Genomic DNA, 14,909 nt, shown 5'->3' on the forward strand with positions numbered 1-14,909 from the left:
CAATTTTTTATAGTCAGAATCATTTATTTTGAACTTTATAATGAACTCTATTTCTTGTTGGTCATAAATTTGTCCCCTTGCCATAGATTTGATAGGTAGAGTATTTCTTGGTCTGTTAATTTATCTATAATGTCACCATTTATGTCTAAATCCTGTACCTATTTTGACCTTTATTTTGGTATAGAGTATGAGATGTGAGTCTGTGAGTCTATGCCTAGTTTATGCCAATGTATTTTCCAGGTTTCCCAATAACTTTTATCAAATAGTGAGTTCTTATACCAGAAACTAATGACTTTGGGCTTGTCAAATGTACTACTTGCTACAAACTTACTACTACCGCTAGAACAGTAGTAAACCTATTCTAATAATCACATCCATTATTCTATTTCTTAACTAGTACCACTACCAGTACCCAATTTTGCTGAATGCTCCTTCATAGTATAGTTTTAGATCTGGTAGATCTAGGCCAACTTCCTTTACATTTTTTATAAATCCCCTTGATATTTTTGACCTTTTCTTGCTCCAGATTAATTTTGTTACTGTATTTTCTAGCTCAGTAAAAATGGTTATTTGGTAGTTTGTTTGGTATGTCATTGAACTAGTAATTTAATTTGTATAGAATTGTCATTTTTATTACATGAGCTTCACCTAATCATGAACAATTGACATTTTTTGCAATTATTTAGTTCTGTCTTTACTTGGGTGAGAAGTGCTTTATAATTGTGTTCATACAGTTTGTGAGTTTGTCTTGGGAGGTAGATTCACAACTCAAGTAGTTAATGTTGTACACAGTTTCTTTAAATGTAATATCTCTTTCTATCCCTTGCTCTTTGGCTTTGTTGTACATTTATAGAAATGCTGATGGTTTATGTGGAGTTTTATTATATCCTATTACTTTGTTACTTTTGTTAATTGTTTCAAGTTTTTCTCATATACCTTTTCCTTCTTTTTTATCAGTCCTTTCTTCCCTTGTCTTTCCATCCCCTCCTGTAAAGTATAATATATTTTTAAACCCAAGTGGGAATGTGTCTTATTGCTTCTCTGGCCCAAATCTTAAATAGAAATTACTCAGTATTCACACCTTCTCTTTTTTCCTTCTAAAATTATAAATCTTTTTGCCTCATCTCCTGGTGCCATTATTACTCAAGTATTATTCATCAGATATCATCAATCAAAACTTCATAAATTGATTGGCTCATATGTTCAAAGTGTTATCAAAGTACCATGACAGATAGATTGTTTGATTGCTTGATTGATAGGCAATATTGCCTCAAAGTCACTAGATACCCTCCCCTCTTCTGTCTTTTTAGAACTACACTTTTCATGAGTCTTGAATCACGTTAAATCATAAAGATTTTTTGCCTTACACCCTTTTCAAGTGTCCTCCAAGGACACATAATCCTCTGAGTCAAAGTATCATCCAAAGTCCAATCATTTTATGAACTATTTGTACCCCTCTCCCCAAACCTATTTTCTCCTACACCTTACTCCCGATTTTGACCCAGGGTAATTAACGCCTTGTTAAATAAAGTAAGGATAAAGTCCAATCCAGATTTAATTGCTATGAATATCTCAATGGCCTCTAAGTACTGGTAGACTCTGAAAGTCTCATTTGATAACTTTCCAAATGGTTGTGAGTTATAGGAGACAATGTCTCAGGACCATGTAGTTTATGATGCCCTCATCAGAGAAAGTGCTAAGTTTTATCAGCATAACTAAATTAAAGAGGGTCAAAAGATACTTAGACCCTTAAGTTTAGAGTTAACACACCTGCTTTACATCTTGGGCCTGTTCAATGGAGGAACAAGAACCAACTATACCCAAATCCTCTAAGTCCAATACCTTCAATTATATTTGACCCTTTAATTATCCTAAGAGAAATACAATTTTTTGAGTTAGAAGTATTATTATATCTTCCCTTTTTTGGTTGTACATAATTTAATTGTCTTGACTAACATTTGTTTTGTTTTATTTTTTCCTTCCACTTTTGATTTAGCTTTTTCTGCAACTATTGAGTAATATATTTTGCAACTGAATTCTTCATATCAGGTAATTCTGGAAGTCCTCTATTTTATAGATCTTATTTGGATTTAAAATTGAATTTTATTTATCTTTCCCCCCTAACTCTCTTCCCTTCTCTTATCTGCTTACTCTACTTCCTTTTAAACTAAGACAAATTTCTATATTCATCTGTATATATTATCACCTCTTATCCTATCCTGATGAAAATGTGTTTAACATTTTTCCTGCTCTCCTCTAATTTCACCTTTAAAAAATAAGTCCTTTCATCTCTAATTTAAGAGAAATCATCTACCCTATTCGAATTTTAATTTCTATATTCTTCAAATTCATCTTTCTTTCTCTTACCCCTTACTTTTATTTTAATTATTTTATCTGTTAACTCATGCTCATGTACTCTACTATACTTCTTTAAAATACCCTAATATGGATAAATTATTAAATATCACAAATATTAACTTTTCATGTAGGAATATAAGCAATTTAGCCTTATTAAATTCCTTTGAATTTCTCTTTTGCATTTGTAGTTTTATACTTCTCTTTTGCCTTGTATTTGAGAGTCAAAGTTTCTCTTCAGATTTAGTCTTTATTATAGCTCTGGCCTTTTCATTAGGAATGCTAAAAAGTCCTCAATCCCCTTAAATTGCTGCTAATAATCCCAGTTACACCTTACCCTCCAGAATATCATATTCCAAAACTTTCAATATTTTAAAGTATTTAATACTATATACTGTGTAATCTTGAATGTGACTCCACAGTGTTTGAATTATTTCTTTATGGAAACTTGCAGTATCTTTTCTGTGACCTGGAAAGCTCTTAAATTTGACTATAATATTCTTGGAAGCTTTCAATTTGATTTATATTTCTGGAATTGTTTGGAGAATTCTTTCAATTTATCCTTTTTTCACCTTTAGGATATCACAACAGTTTTCCTTGGAAACATATGCTTTTTCTATAGTTTAAAAAAAATTTGCAATTACAAAGATAGTTTTCAGCTTTCATCCTTTCTCAAACCATTGAGTTCCATAATTTTCTGCCATTTACTTTTCCCACCCTATTTCCCATGGCAGGATGTTATTCTCCCTTTGGAAGAAATCTGCTGAGAGTAAAATTTATTAAGTGTTCACCTTCTCGCTTCTTTCCTTCTATTATAATAGATCCATTTTCCCTTTCCATGACAATTATGTTCTAATGCATCTGTTTTCTTCCACCATAATCCTTCTTTATGTTTTAATTGCTTTTAAAAATCTTGGGCTCATACCCGCTGTTAAAATATATTCCTTTCAACTACCTTAATAGATTTACAATTCTCAAGAGTCATGAGCATTATCACATCATAATCAATTTATACCCATACCTTCCATTCAAGTATATTGTATCCAACTGTGCCAATGGAAATACCACACTCAGGAGCTAAAACAAATTATAGTATTGTGAACAATTTATACCCATATCCTTAGTCTAATTATGTTCCTTTGAGTTATGCTAAGAAAAATGCAATGCCCTAGACTTACTGCTATTGTCTTCCCATGTAGGGATGTACATGGTTTATTATTATCATTGACTAACATCCTAATTCCTTCCCTGCCCTTTCTGATTTTCTTTGTATGTATCTCCTTAATCTTTTATATGAAGTTAAAATTTTCTGTCCAATTCTGGTTTTTTTTGTCACATGATTCAAAAAGTCCTCTACTTCATGGTAAAGACATCTTTTCAGAGCAGGCAGGGGAGAACCAACATGACAGACTAAAAGTGGGGACTTCTCTGAGTTCTCCTTCAAACCACTTCAAATACCTTTAAATAATGAGTCTAACCAAATTCTAATGTAGCAGAATCCACAAAAACACTGAGTGAAATAATTTCCCATGCCTAGGCAAAATGGAAGATCCATGGAAAAGGTCTTTTGCATTGGGGTCAGAAAGAACTGGCAATGTGGTCCAAACATAATCCTCACACAGAATGATTCTGCTGCAGCCAAGCAGAAACACATCACAAGGTCCTTGGTCAATGGAAATGCAAGTACAACTTGAAGGGACAGTAGGAAAACTGCTGCATTAGGGTGAAATTGGATCACAGTTCAACAAAGGCATCTACAGCACAGACCTAACCACAGTAAACCAGGATTGGGCCTTGGGAGCACTTCTAGAGCTCTCATGCCAAAAATAATAGAGAGTCAGGGAGAGATTTCAGGGGTGAGGAGAGAATGCAAGAGTCATTTTGCTGCTCCGTTGGTTTGTCACATTCTGGGTTCCACTCTTAGGAAAAGGAGTAGAACCACAATAGAACTTAATGCCTTAGTCGAGTGGGGACTCTCCTCATAGTTTCAAGGCAGAGGGGAGTGCTATGGTCAACCACAAACCAGAAGATGATCCAAGAGACTAGTGATAGCTTCTCATAAGTCCTTAGAGGAATTGAAAGCTTGCAGATCTGAAAAACAACTGCAAAGCTCTCCAAAGCTTGTGACAATATGTCCTTCAACCTGGAAGTAGAATTTTGCTATATTTTTTAATTGATTTTTTTATTTTTATCCATTTGCACATGCATATTTTCAAGTTACAAAATTTCCAGCCACCTTCCCTTTCCACTGTCTTCCGCTCAGCAGTCTTCCCCTCTAACCCAACCAAGTTAGAATTGTACATACATATTTTGATAAACATGCTTACAGATTAGTATTAATTATTTTTTGTTATGAGGAATTAGGATTAAAGATAAAGAGATACTTAAGTAATTTTTATGAAGTGTTCATCAGATTCTGAAAGATTGGTTTTTGTTCATTTTGTTGTTTTTCTTCCTCTGGTTGGGAATAACATTGTCCATAGCCAGGCAAACATAGTTGTCCTAGTTCTCTGAGAGGAGAGAAGCTGTCTCCATCAGGTTTGGTTATTTCACAGTGTTGTTGATGTGTGCATTATTTTCTTGGTTCTACTCCTTTTGCTCAGTATCCGATCCCATAAATCATTACATGCTTCTCTAGAGCCCACTCATTCATGGTTTCTTATAGAACAATAGTATTGCATAGTATCTTCTACCATAACTTGTTTAGCCATTCCCTAATTGATGTGCATCTCCTCAATTTTCAATTATTTGCCACTACAAAAAGGGCTGTTATTAATATTTTGGAACATGTAGTACTTTTCCCTTTATTTAAACCTAGATTTGAGATTGCTGGATAAATGGGTATGAACAGTTTTATTGTCCTTTGAGCATAGTTCCACATTGCTCTTCAGAAACATTGGATCCATTCACAACTCTGCCAGCAATGCATCAATGTCCCAATTCTCCCACAACCTCTCCAACAATGTTCATTTTCCCTTTTTTCTCATCTTAGTCAATCTGATGGATGTGAGATGATACTTCATTGTTGTTTTAATTTGGAATTATCTAAGTAAAAATTATTTGGATCATTTTTTCATATGATTATATAAAGCTTTAATGTCTTCATTTGAAAACACTGTCTATATCCTTTGACCATTTATCAATTGGAGAATGACTTGTGGGCTTATTAATTTGATGCATTTTCTCTCTATATATATATATTTTATTTGGTTTTTTTTTTGTTTTTTTTTTTGCAAAGCAATGTGGGTTAAATGACTTGACTAAAGTCTCATGGCTAGGTAATTATTAAGTGTCTGAGGTTGAATTTGAACTCAGTTCCTCCTGACTCCAAGTCTGGTGCTCTATTCATGGTGTCATGTAGCTGCCCCTCTCTATATATTTTAGAAATGAGACCTTTGTCAGAACTCCTAGGTGTGATAATTGTTTCCTAGCTTTCTGCTTTCTTTCTAATTATGGAAGCATTGATTTTATTAGTGCAATACTTTTTAATTTAATTTAGTTATAATCATTCATTTTGTAGCTTATAATGCGCTCTAATTCTTGTTTGGTCATAAATTTATTCCCCTTTCCATAGATCTGTTAGATCAAGTATTTATTTTTTGGTCTATAATTTATCCATAGTATAACCATATGTCTAAATCTTGAACTCATTTTGACCTTATTTTGGCATAGGGTGTGAAATGAGGATGTATGCCAAGTTGCTACTATACTATTTTCCAGTTTTCCCAACAATTTTTGTTAAATAGTGGGTTCTTATACCAGAAGCTAATGTTTTTATTTGTCAAATAATAGGTTGCTGTATTGATTTACTGCATTTTCTTTTGAACCTATCCTAATCCATTGATCTGTTACTCTATTTCTTAACCAGTTCCAGGCAGTTTGTTGATTGCTGCTTTATAATATAGTATAGTTTTAGAACTTGCAGAGCTAAGCCACCTTCTTTTACATTTTTTTCATCAGTTCCCTTCCTATTCTTGCCCTTTTGTTGCTCCAAATGAGTTTTGTTAATATTTTTCTAGGACAGTCAGAGTTCCACTTTAAAACCAAGTCATAGGCTGGGAAAATGTGCAAGCAATTAAAAAAAAATCCAATCATAGATAATTACTTTGATCATATGAAGTATCCAAATACAACCAGAAGAAGACAACAAAGTAAAAGCTTCTGCATCTAAAACCACCAAAAAATATAAAGTGGTCCCAGGCCATGAACGAGAAAAAAGTGAATTAGAAAATCAAATAAGGGAGGTAGAGGAAAAAAATGGAAGAGAATTAAGAACTGTGAAGGAAAATCATGCAAACTGAGTCAGCAAATTGATGAAGCAAATAGAAAAAAAAATACTGAAAGCAATAACATCTTAAAAATCACTTTGGATCAAATGAAAAATTTCTCCAAAAGGAAAATGAGTAGCAGAATGCATTATAAAGCAGAAGTGGTCAAATACAAAAGGAGATACAAGAACTCCTTGAAGAAATTAATTCCTTAAAATATTGAATGGAGCAAAGAGAAACTGATGGCTTTGTGAAAAAATCAAGGAACAATAAAACAAAATCAGAAATATTTTAATCTAGAAAATGTGAAATGACTTATTGGAAAAACAACTGACCTTTGGGGTGGCTAGTTGGGGCAGTGGATAAAGCACCAGCCCTGGAGTCAGGAGTACCTGCATTCAAATCCGGTCTCAGAAACTTAATAATTACCTAGCTGTGTGGCCTTGGGCAAGCCAGTTATCCCCATTTGCCTTGCAAAAACATAAAAAAAATTTAAAAAAACTGACCCGGAAAAAAGGTCTAGGAAAGATGGTTGAAAAATTATTGTACTAACTGAATGCCATGACCCCCCAAAAGAGCCCAGATATCATTTTTAAAGAAATTTTTATGGAAAACTAGTTTGATAGTATAGAAGCAGCAGATAAAATAGAACTTGAATGAGTCCACAGATACCAAAATGAAAACTTCCAGGAATATTTTAGCCACATTTCAGCATTCCCAAATCAAGGAGAAAATACTGCAAGCAGCCAGAAATAAAAAAAAAATTGTTCAGATTTCATAGTCACAGTCAGTATAACACAAGATTTAGCAACTTCTACACAAAGTATTCATAAGGATTGACATATCATGATCCAGAAGGCAAAAGAGCTTGGATCACAGTCTTGAATTGCCTGTTCAGCACAACAGGATATATATACTTTCAGGGCAAAAGATGGACATTCAATGAAAGAGGGGACTTTCAAACATTCCTGATGAAACGACAAGAACTGAATGGAAAATTTGTTCTTCAAATACAAGACTGAAGTGAAGCATAAAAACATTAAACAGGAAAGGCAAGCCATAAGGGAATTAATGATATTGAACCCCTTTGAGTCTTAGGTGGACTGTCTAAATTGTCTAGAGCTGAAAAATTGTCATTGATCTATTTTTGTTTCTGTCATTTGAGAAGGTGAGTTGAAATGTTATCTTCAGTCTGTTTAGAGGAAAATTGTGGAGAACTTAGAACTTATTGCTCTCTTTGTGTCATTATCTTGGCTCTGCCTCCAAAGAGTATTTTACTGGGAAAAAAATACAGCAAAGGCAAATAGTTCAATACTCTGGTTCAATTTTATATGTAGCATTTTAAAATCATATCCCATGCTTTTTTGTGGAGAATATATATTCACCCTTTAGATGCATATATTTTCTCTACACAAACATATCTTGAAGAGGAAGAAAAATAAAGCCTTGGAAAAACTGTTAAACAAACACATTTGAAAACTCCTTTAAATTGAATGAACAACCACTATCCTCCAAGGACCAGTGATGAGGCATGCTACCTACCACCTTACTTTAGATATGCATCTTCATCAGTGCAAGAATTTATTTTGCATGACTAAACATATTTTTACCAAGTTTTTGTTTTTGTTCTTTCCTTTTTTTGTCAGAGGTAGAGGGACATGAAAATGTTTTACTTATTACTTTGACTATCAAATGAATAAATGAATAAGTAAAACAGTTAAGAAATTAATCAGTTATAAGTGCTAGAAAATCTAGGAAAAAGATAGCACAGAGAGAGGGAGAGGGAGAGAGAGAGAGAGAGAGAGAGAGAGAGAGAGAGAGAGAGAGAGAGAGAGATACAGGCAGACCGAGTGTAAAAGCAGTTGCAAAATTAAAAGTAGCAGCTAAGGAACTCAGCAGAGCAAAGAGGAAAAGTAAGCACAGGAAAAAAAGAGTGTTATGAGCTGGACTGATCATAAGCAATCATCAGGGAGAGAGAAGTATAAAGAAATTAGAAACACCTGCAAGATGCTTTTAAATGTACTGATAAGAGGATCCTCTCTTTTTTTAAAATGATGATGAACATGTGAAGAATATGATAATAGTTTTTCCCTAATTGATAAAAATGATATGGAAATTATGCTCATATGTAAATATTTATGTGTTTATTATATATGTATGTATATGCATATGTGTATACTCACATGATTATATATGTGTATACAAATGAGCATGCATTATATGCTTATATGTGTACATATGTTCTCACTCCATATGTTGATTCATAAATTTAAAGGATCTTACTCACTGCTCAAGTGATTTTTACCTGCCATCGGACTTGAAAACTTGAAAATCCATTATGTTGTTTGTTTTGCCCTGATAATAAAAGCAGATTTGTAAAGAACTTTTGTCCTTTCCTTGGAAAACATGGGAGTGGTAAGATCGCTTCCATATGACTTGGGTTCCATAGTTGTCCTCTTTCATCAGAAAAGGAAGATTTCATGAACAATATAAGCATTGGAAGATGTCTTGTGACATAGTCTAGTATTAACAGTTCATAAGTTCAAGGTCATATCTATCTATAGAGTACAGATGTACTATATAGCAAAGGAAAAATGCAAGTCAAAATGTTCCTATGCTCCTTACTTGATTGCTCTTCTCTTTATTTTATCATTTTTGGCTCTTTCTCCAAAGAATATTTTAGTGGAAAAAACTCCAACAATAGAGTAATACTTAGACAGGTAAGATGTTAAAATTTGATCTTTTGCTAAGAGACATTCTGATAAGAAAGATGAGTATAATATACTGCATCATTAACATGCATCACTTCACCTCCTTTTCAGGGCTATCACATTTTCTATCTCCCCATACTTAGACTCACTTTTTTTTACAAGGCAAATGGGATTAAGCTGCTTGCCCAAGGCCACACAGCTAGGTAATTATTAACTGTCTAAGACCAGATTTGAACTCAGGTACTCTTGACTGCAGGGCCGGTGCTTTATCCACTGCACCATCTAGCCGCCCCACTTAGACTCACTTCTGCCCCCATCTCCATCTCTTCAAATTATTTGCTTCCTTCAATATTCACTCTAAGCACAATGTAAAAGTTTCCCTAATCCCTATAACTTATTGTGTCTTCATTATCATGTAATTTATTATATATTCTTTATATATTGATATGTTTCATATTGTGTCCCCCAATAAAACATAAACTCTGCGAGGATAGAGGGTGTTTCATTTTCAACCATGTGTCCTCTGTACTAATAACAGTGCCTGGCATGTATTAGGGTGACTTAAATGCTTGCTGATTGATTGATGGATTGGTTGAAGTATTTTAAAAATGCAAGAATTTATTAAGTCAGTTGTCTTCTATTGTATCAAGAATTTCTATGAACTTTCTACTATGAGAAAGTTTGCTATCTAAAGAATCCAACTTATTATAAGGAACTTTTTAACATTAAAAAGTAACCTATATACATATTTCAGCTTTAGTTTCTATGGAAAATCAGCAAAAAAAATCCACATTATACCTTCCTGAATTTTTTGATTTACTCTAATCAAAGAGTGTTTATCCTTTTGAACCATTTTTAATGTAATACTATTCAAGTGAAACTGAGTTTCACAGCCATGTCTCAAAAGGCAAACGAGATACCAGTTGTCTAGATCCCTGCATGAGAATAATTGTACTGAGCACTATGTACTATCAAACACAGTTCTGATTATTTATTATGTTCTCAGTAAAGACTCCTGGCATTCATGGATGTTAAAATAATAACTAACAAACAAAAACCAACATAGTATCTGCCTTTTTGAATATCATATGAAGCTGTAGCAATATACTACCAATAGAGAGGGAATTGAATTTGGAGTCAGAGAACTAAGATTTAAATTCCAGTCTTACCATGTTCTCTTTTAATAATCAACATGACTGTCCCTTCTGTGAGTCTCAGTTTCTCCCTCCAAAAAATGAATATATTGAACCAGGCAATTCTAAATATATCATTCAATGATTCTATGAAACTTAAAGATAACCAAAGCCTTGGGGGAAATAAAATTAAATTTTCATTTTGCACTGTGGTATCTCTAAATCCAGTCCTTTCCTACCTCCTAATCCATCCCACACAATTTAAACAAATTATTCACCATAATATATAGGTCTGCTAATGTCCCTTCCCTGACTCAAAAATTTTCTGACTCTATAACTTTTGAGATAAAATTAAAAGAAACACTCCATATCCTAATATTTATTGCCTTATCCAAAAAGAAAAGTTTTCCAATATCTTTCCTGATTTACTGCAGTTTACCTACAGCAAAATTAGATTTTTTTATGGTAATGAAATATTCCTTCCTATCTCCTCTATGCTTCTCCATAACAAGAATGCAAACTCTACTCCTTTCCATAGTTTTGAAATCCATAATTTCCTTCAAAGTTCAACTCAGTTTCCTCCCTCCAAAGCAAGTAATTGCTTAACTCAGCTCAACTCCAAATATTATAATCTTCTTTCTGAAATTATTTTGCATTTATTTATGCCTTAGGTGTGGAAATAGGTGACACAGTGGAAAGATTGTTGTCTTAGAGACAGGAAGACCTGAGTTCAAATAAAACCTCAAATACTTACCTCTTATACTTACTAGCTATGATCCTGCACAGATAAAATAATCTTGCTTGTCTTAGTTCCTCACCCTTAAAATTAACTGGAGAAGACACCTCTACAGTACCTTTGCCAAGAAAACACTAAATTGGGTCGTAAAGAACCAGACATGATTGAACAACAAAGTCATTTCAGGATACATTGCTTCTACCAACATAATTATGAGTTCCTTGAAAGTTTGAACTATTTTGTATTTGTTCCTATATTTCCATCTTCCTAGATTAAAGTATAGCCTTCATATATATTTATGAAATTTAGTTATTGATTATACCACTGCTTTTGTTTTTGTTTAAACTTGACTATTCTTAAAGACTAAAATAAAAAAGAACACAAATAGCACATTCCCCCCAAATCGATGATATACGAAAGAGAATGAGCATTGGTGTTGGAGATCTTAGTCCATATTCAAGATCATATATTTACTCTCTGAATGATCTTGGACAAAGCTTTCAACTTCAAATCTCAGTTTCCTTAAGTGTAAAAAAGGGGGGACAACATGAGTTATCTGTCTCTAAGTCATCTCTGAGTTGTAAATTCTATAATCTATGCCATAGCCTTAACTAATTCTTCTTTTGCCTTATAAAATCACCTAACATGGCACATCAGGTACAAGGGAGGTAGGTACAGAAGGAACACAAGGTGACAAGTAAAAAAAATTATACTTATTATCAAGATGTTACCTGAAAAATGAGAAGAGAATTTGAACTATGATTCCTTCACTCTGGACTGCCCCTATCAAATAATGGTTTTATGATATTTACTTCCTCAATGTACCTCATACTATACCCTCATACATATTTGGGCATGCATTCCAACACCAAATACATACAAGTAATATTTTATTGAATGTCCCAAAGATTATTTGCTCTGTGGGGAAAAATCTTTCTTTTGGAAAGAAGGTTGAAATGGACTCATATGATTAATAAAACTAGGATTCTTAAGACTTCAATGAATGCATATTAAAATTCATTCTAAAAAGATTCTATAAAATTTCTGAAAGTTTAGAAAATTTTAACCTTAAATTGAACCTCTGGTGCTTAACAATTCTAAAGTACACTTCCTAAAATGAGTGATGAGTACTTGACTTTTTCATATAATTCAACACAAATCAAGCATCATTTTCTTGAAAAAAACCTTGATTCCCTAAAGCGAAAGAGAAAAAGTGGGAAACTGGTGGTCTAATATTCTTAATGGTGTGATTGCTAATTAGGTTATCAGTTTGAAAGAAGACGAGTATACTTCCTGCTGAGATGATAAGGTCACTTCCTTCTGAGAATAAGCAACTAGCAAAATGAACAAGTTAAGCAAAGCACATGGACTCAGAACCTCAGAAAGAAAAGTGTTCTAAAGCAAAAATTTATTAGCAGTAGTAGCTTTTAAAAACATTTAAATTGCTTCAATCCTCACTATTTAGTTTGATTCAAGAGTTTTAAACAATATTAATTTTGCAAAAGTTTACTATATTATGTAAAAATACACAACTACTCCATGATGTTGAATGCATTGAAAGAAACATCTAAGTGTTTCTCATTATACTTATGCATTGAATGATGCTATACCTGAGGCTAATTTTTTATTGACAAACTCAGATTTTCTGGATCCCTTTAAATTACTTTATATTCTTTTTTTAACAAGATGGGATTTAAGAGATGGTAGGGTTATGGTTTCCTAGATAGTGGGATTAACAACTCATTTAAGAAGAAATTTGTCATTTGCAATCAGTGCATAATATGATGTTTTTCATGGTGGAGGTATCTATGGACCACTGCTTATATTTATGCTGCTAAGTTGCTAAGCTTCCTGAGAGTTGAATTATGATCTCAACCTTAAATTCTCATCATTCCCATGCTACATGCTCCTCAAAAAAAGGAGGCATAATTTTCAGATGCGAAATGGTATTGGACACAAACAAATTTTAATGGGGAGTTCTGAGTCACTTAATAAAGAGTGCAGCTTATAAAAAGGGTTTTTAAAAAGGTGAAAAGCTGTATTTAATTGACTGTGAAGTGTATATCTACAGGGGACCCTCACTACTGATACTTCACAGTATCAACAAAGATCTAAATTGGTACAATTTACTTGCTTATCCATCATATAAACAGACACTTGTCCCTTTTTCCAGTTAAAGTTCATATGTCTTTTGTAAAATATATGCAAAATGATAGTGTCTTATTACCACATATAACAAACATTGGTGATTTCAAAAATGGTTCAAAACATTTGGAGTAGGACTTAAAATAAAGTTTATCAAAGCTTATTCTTATGAGCAATGAGTAATAAGATCTGGATATAAAGAAGAATATACTCAAATCAAGCAAGAGGATTTTAAAAATGGCACTCAAATACGCTTGAGTACAAAGCAAAGTTCTTTACAAGATCACAAAATGAGAAAAAAAAAAGAAAGGAAATTAAATGGCTATCATTCCAGAAAGAAAAGAGCATTGACTGAAAAAGGGTTATTATATAAATATAAAATTTCAGTAATATCAATGTCTAGATAAGTGCTGAATGACAAAGGAAAATTCCTACTATGCTAGTAGACAAACACAACCTTCTAAAGGAAACAAAGAAGCAACATATGAAATTAGAACTCAATGGGAAAGAATATCAATATGAGGAAAAATAGTCACAGAAGATAAATGGACTTGACTGTGCTATTTTGGATGAGGTAAGATACCATGATATGTATCCATTTTGTATAAAATAAAAATAATAAAGAAAAAAGAGAAAATGAAACCTAAGGTAAATTCCTGCTCAGGTTCTCTAAAGGATTGTGTTTCTGGTCAGTCTAAAAGTAAATACTTCAGAAATGAAAGAAATTCTATGTAATATAAAATGATTTGCAAAGAATAATGAAGGATATCAGCAGCCCAATTAAAAAGCATAAAATATTGATTCTGGAGTGATTGTAGAAATGCCTGCAGGGCATATGAGTGAGTGTAAAATGAAAGAAAAAGCAGAAGCAAAGAATGAATAAAAAACAACACAGGATATCAAAATATTAAATCAAAATATGTCTTTGGCAAAACCTGGGGTCCCTAAAGAAGACTGTGAACATATTTTAATAGTAAGAATAAATTACTGACCAATGAAATAGTTATTGCCAAAATATCAAATTAATTCCTTGCTTCCTTGTCTCAGTTTCCACAAGGAAAATTAAGGACAAGTGCTAGAAAGAGACATGAATTTACCTTTAGAGAAAAAGAAATGTTACAGGAAATAGAGATCATTCCAGAACAAGTAATGAAAAATAATGGCTAAAATGACCAACATAAAGAATACAAAAATAGGGAACAACTAAATGACCCAGGTGGCACTTACAGTTGGACCTATCTACAAGACAGTATAAGAGAAAAGAAAAATATTTTGTTTTCCTTGCAGCCAACATTTTTCTGAAATTTTTAAATTATTAAACACAGCAGGTATTTTTAGCTGTTTTAGAAAGATGAGTTATAAGAGGATGGATTCAAATTGGAATCAGTTCTCAAAACAACCATGCTTTCCCACTATATAATCTAAAGCAGCATTAAAATAGCTTTACTTTGTATAATTGTTCAAAATTATTTTACAAGTTCAATCCTGCAATTTAAAATAATAGTACTTAAGCAAAAAAAAAATGAGAAAACATTCTGATCAGGCATTCATAGCATTTTTC

The sequence above is a fragment of the Macrotis lagotis genome, chromosome 1 (assembly GCF_037893015.1).
Source record: "Macrotis lagotis isolate mMagLag1 chromosome 1, bilby.v1.9.chrom.fasta, whole genome shotgun sequence".
Classification (NCBI taxonomy): Eukaryota; Metazoa; Chordata; class Mammalia; order Peramelemorphia; family Peramelidae; genus Macrotis; species Macrotis lagotis.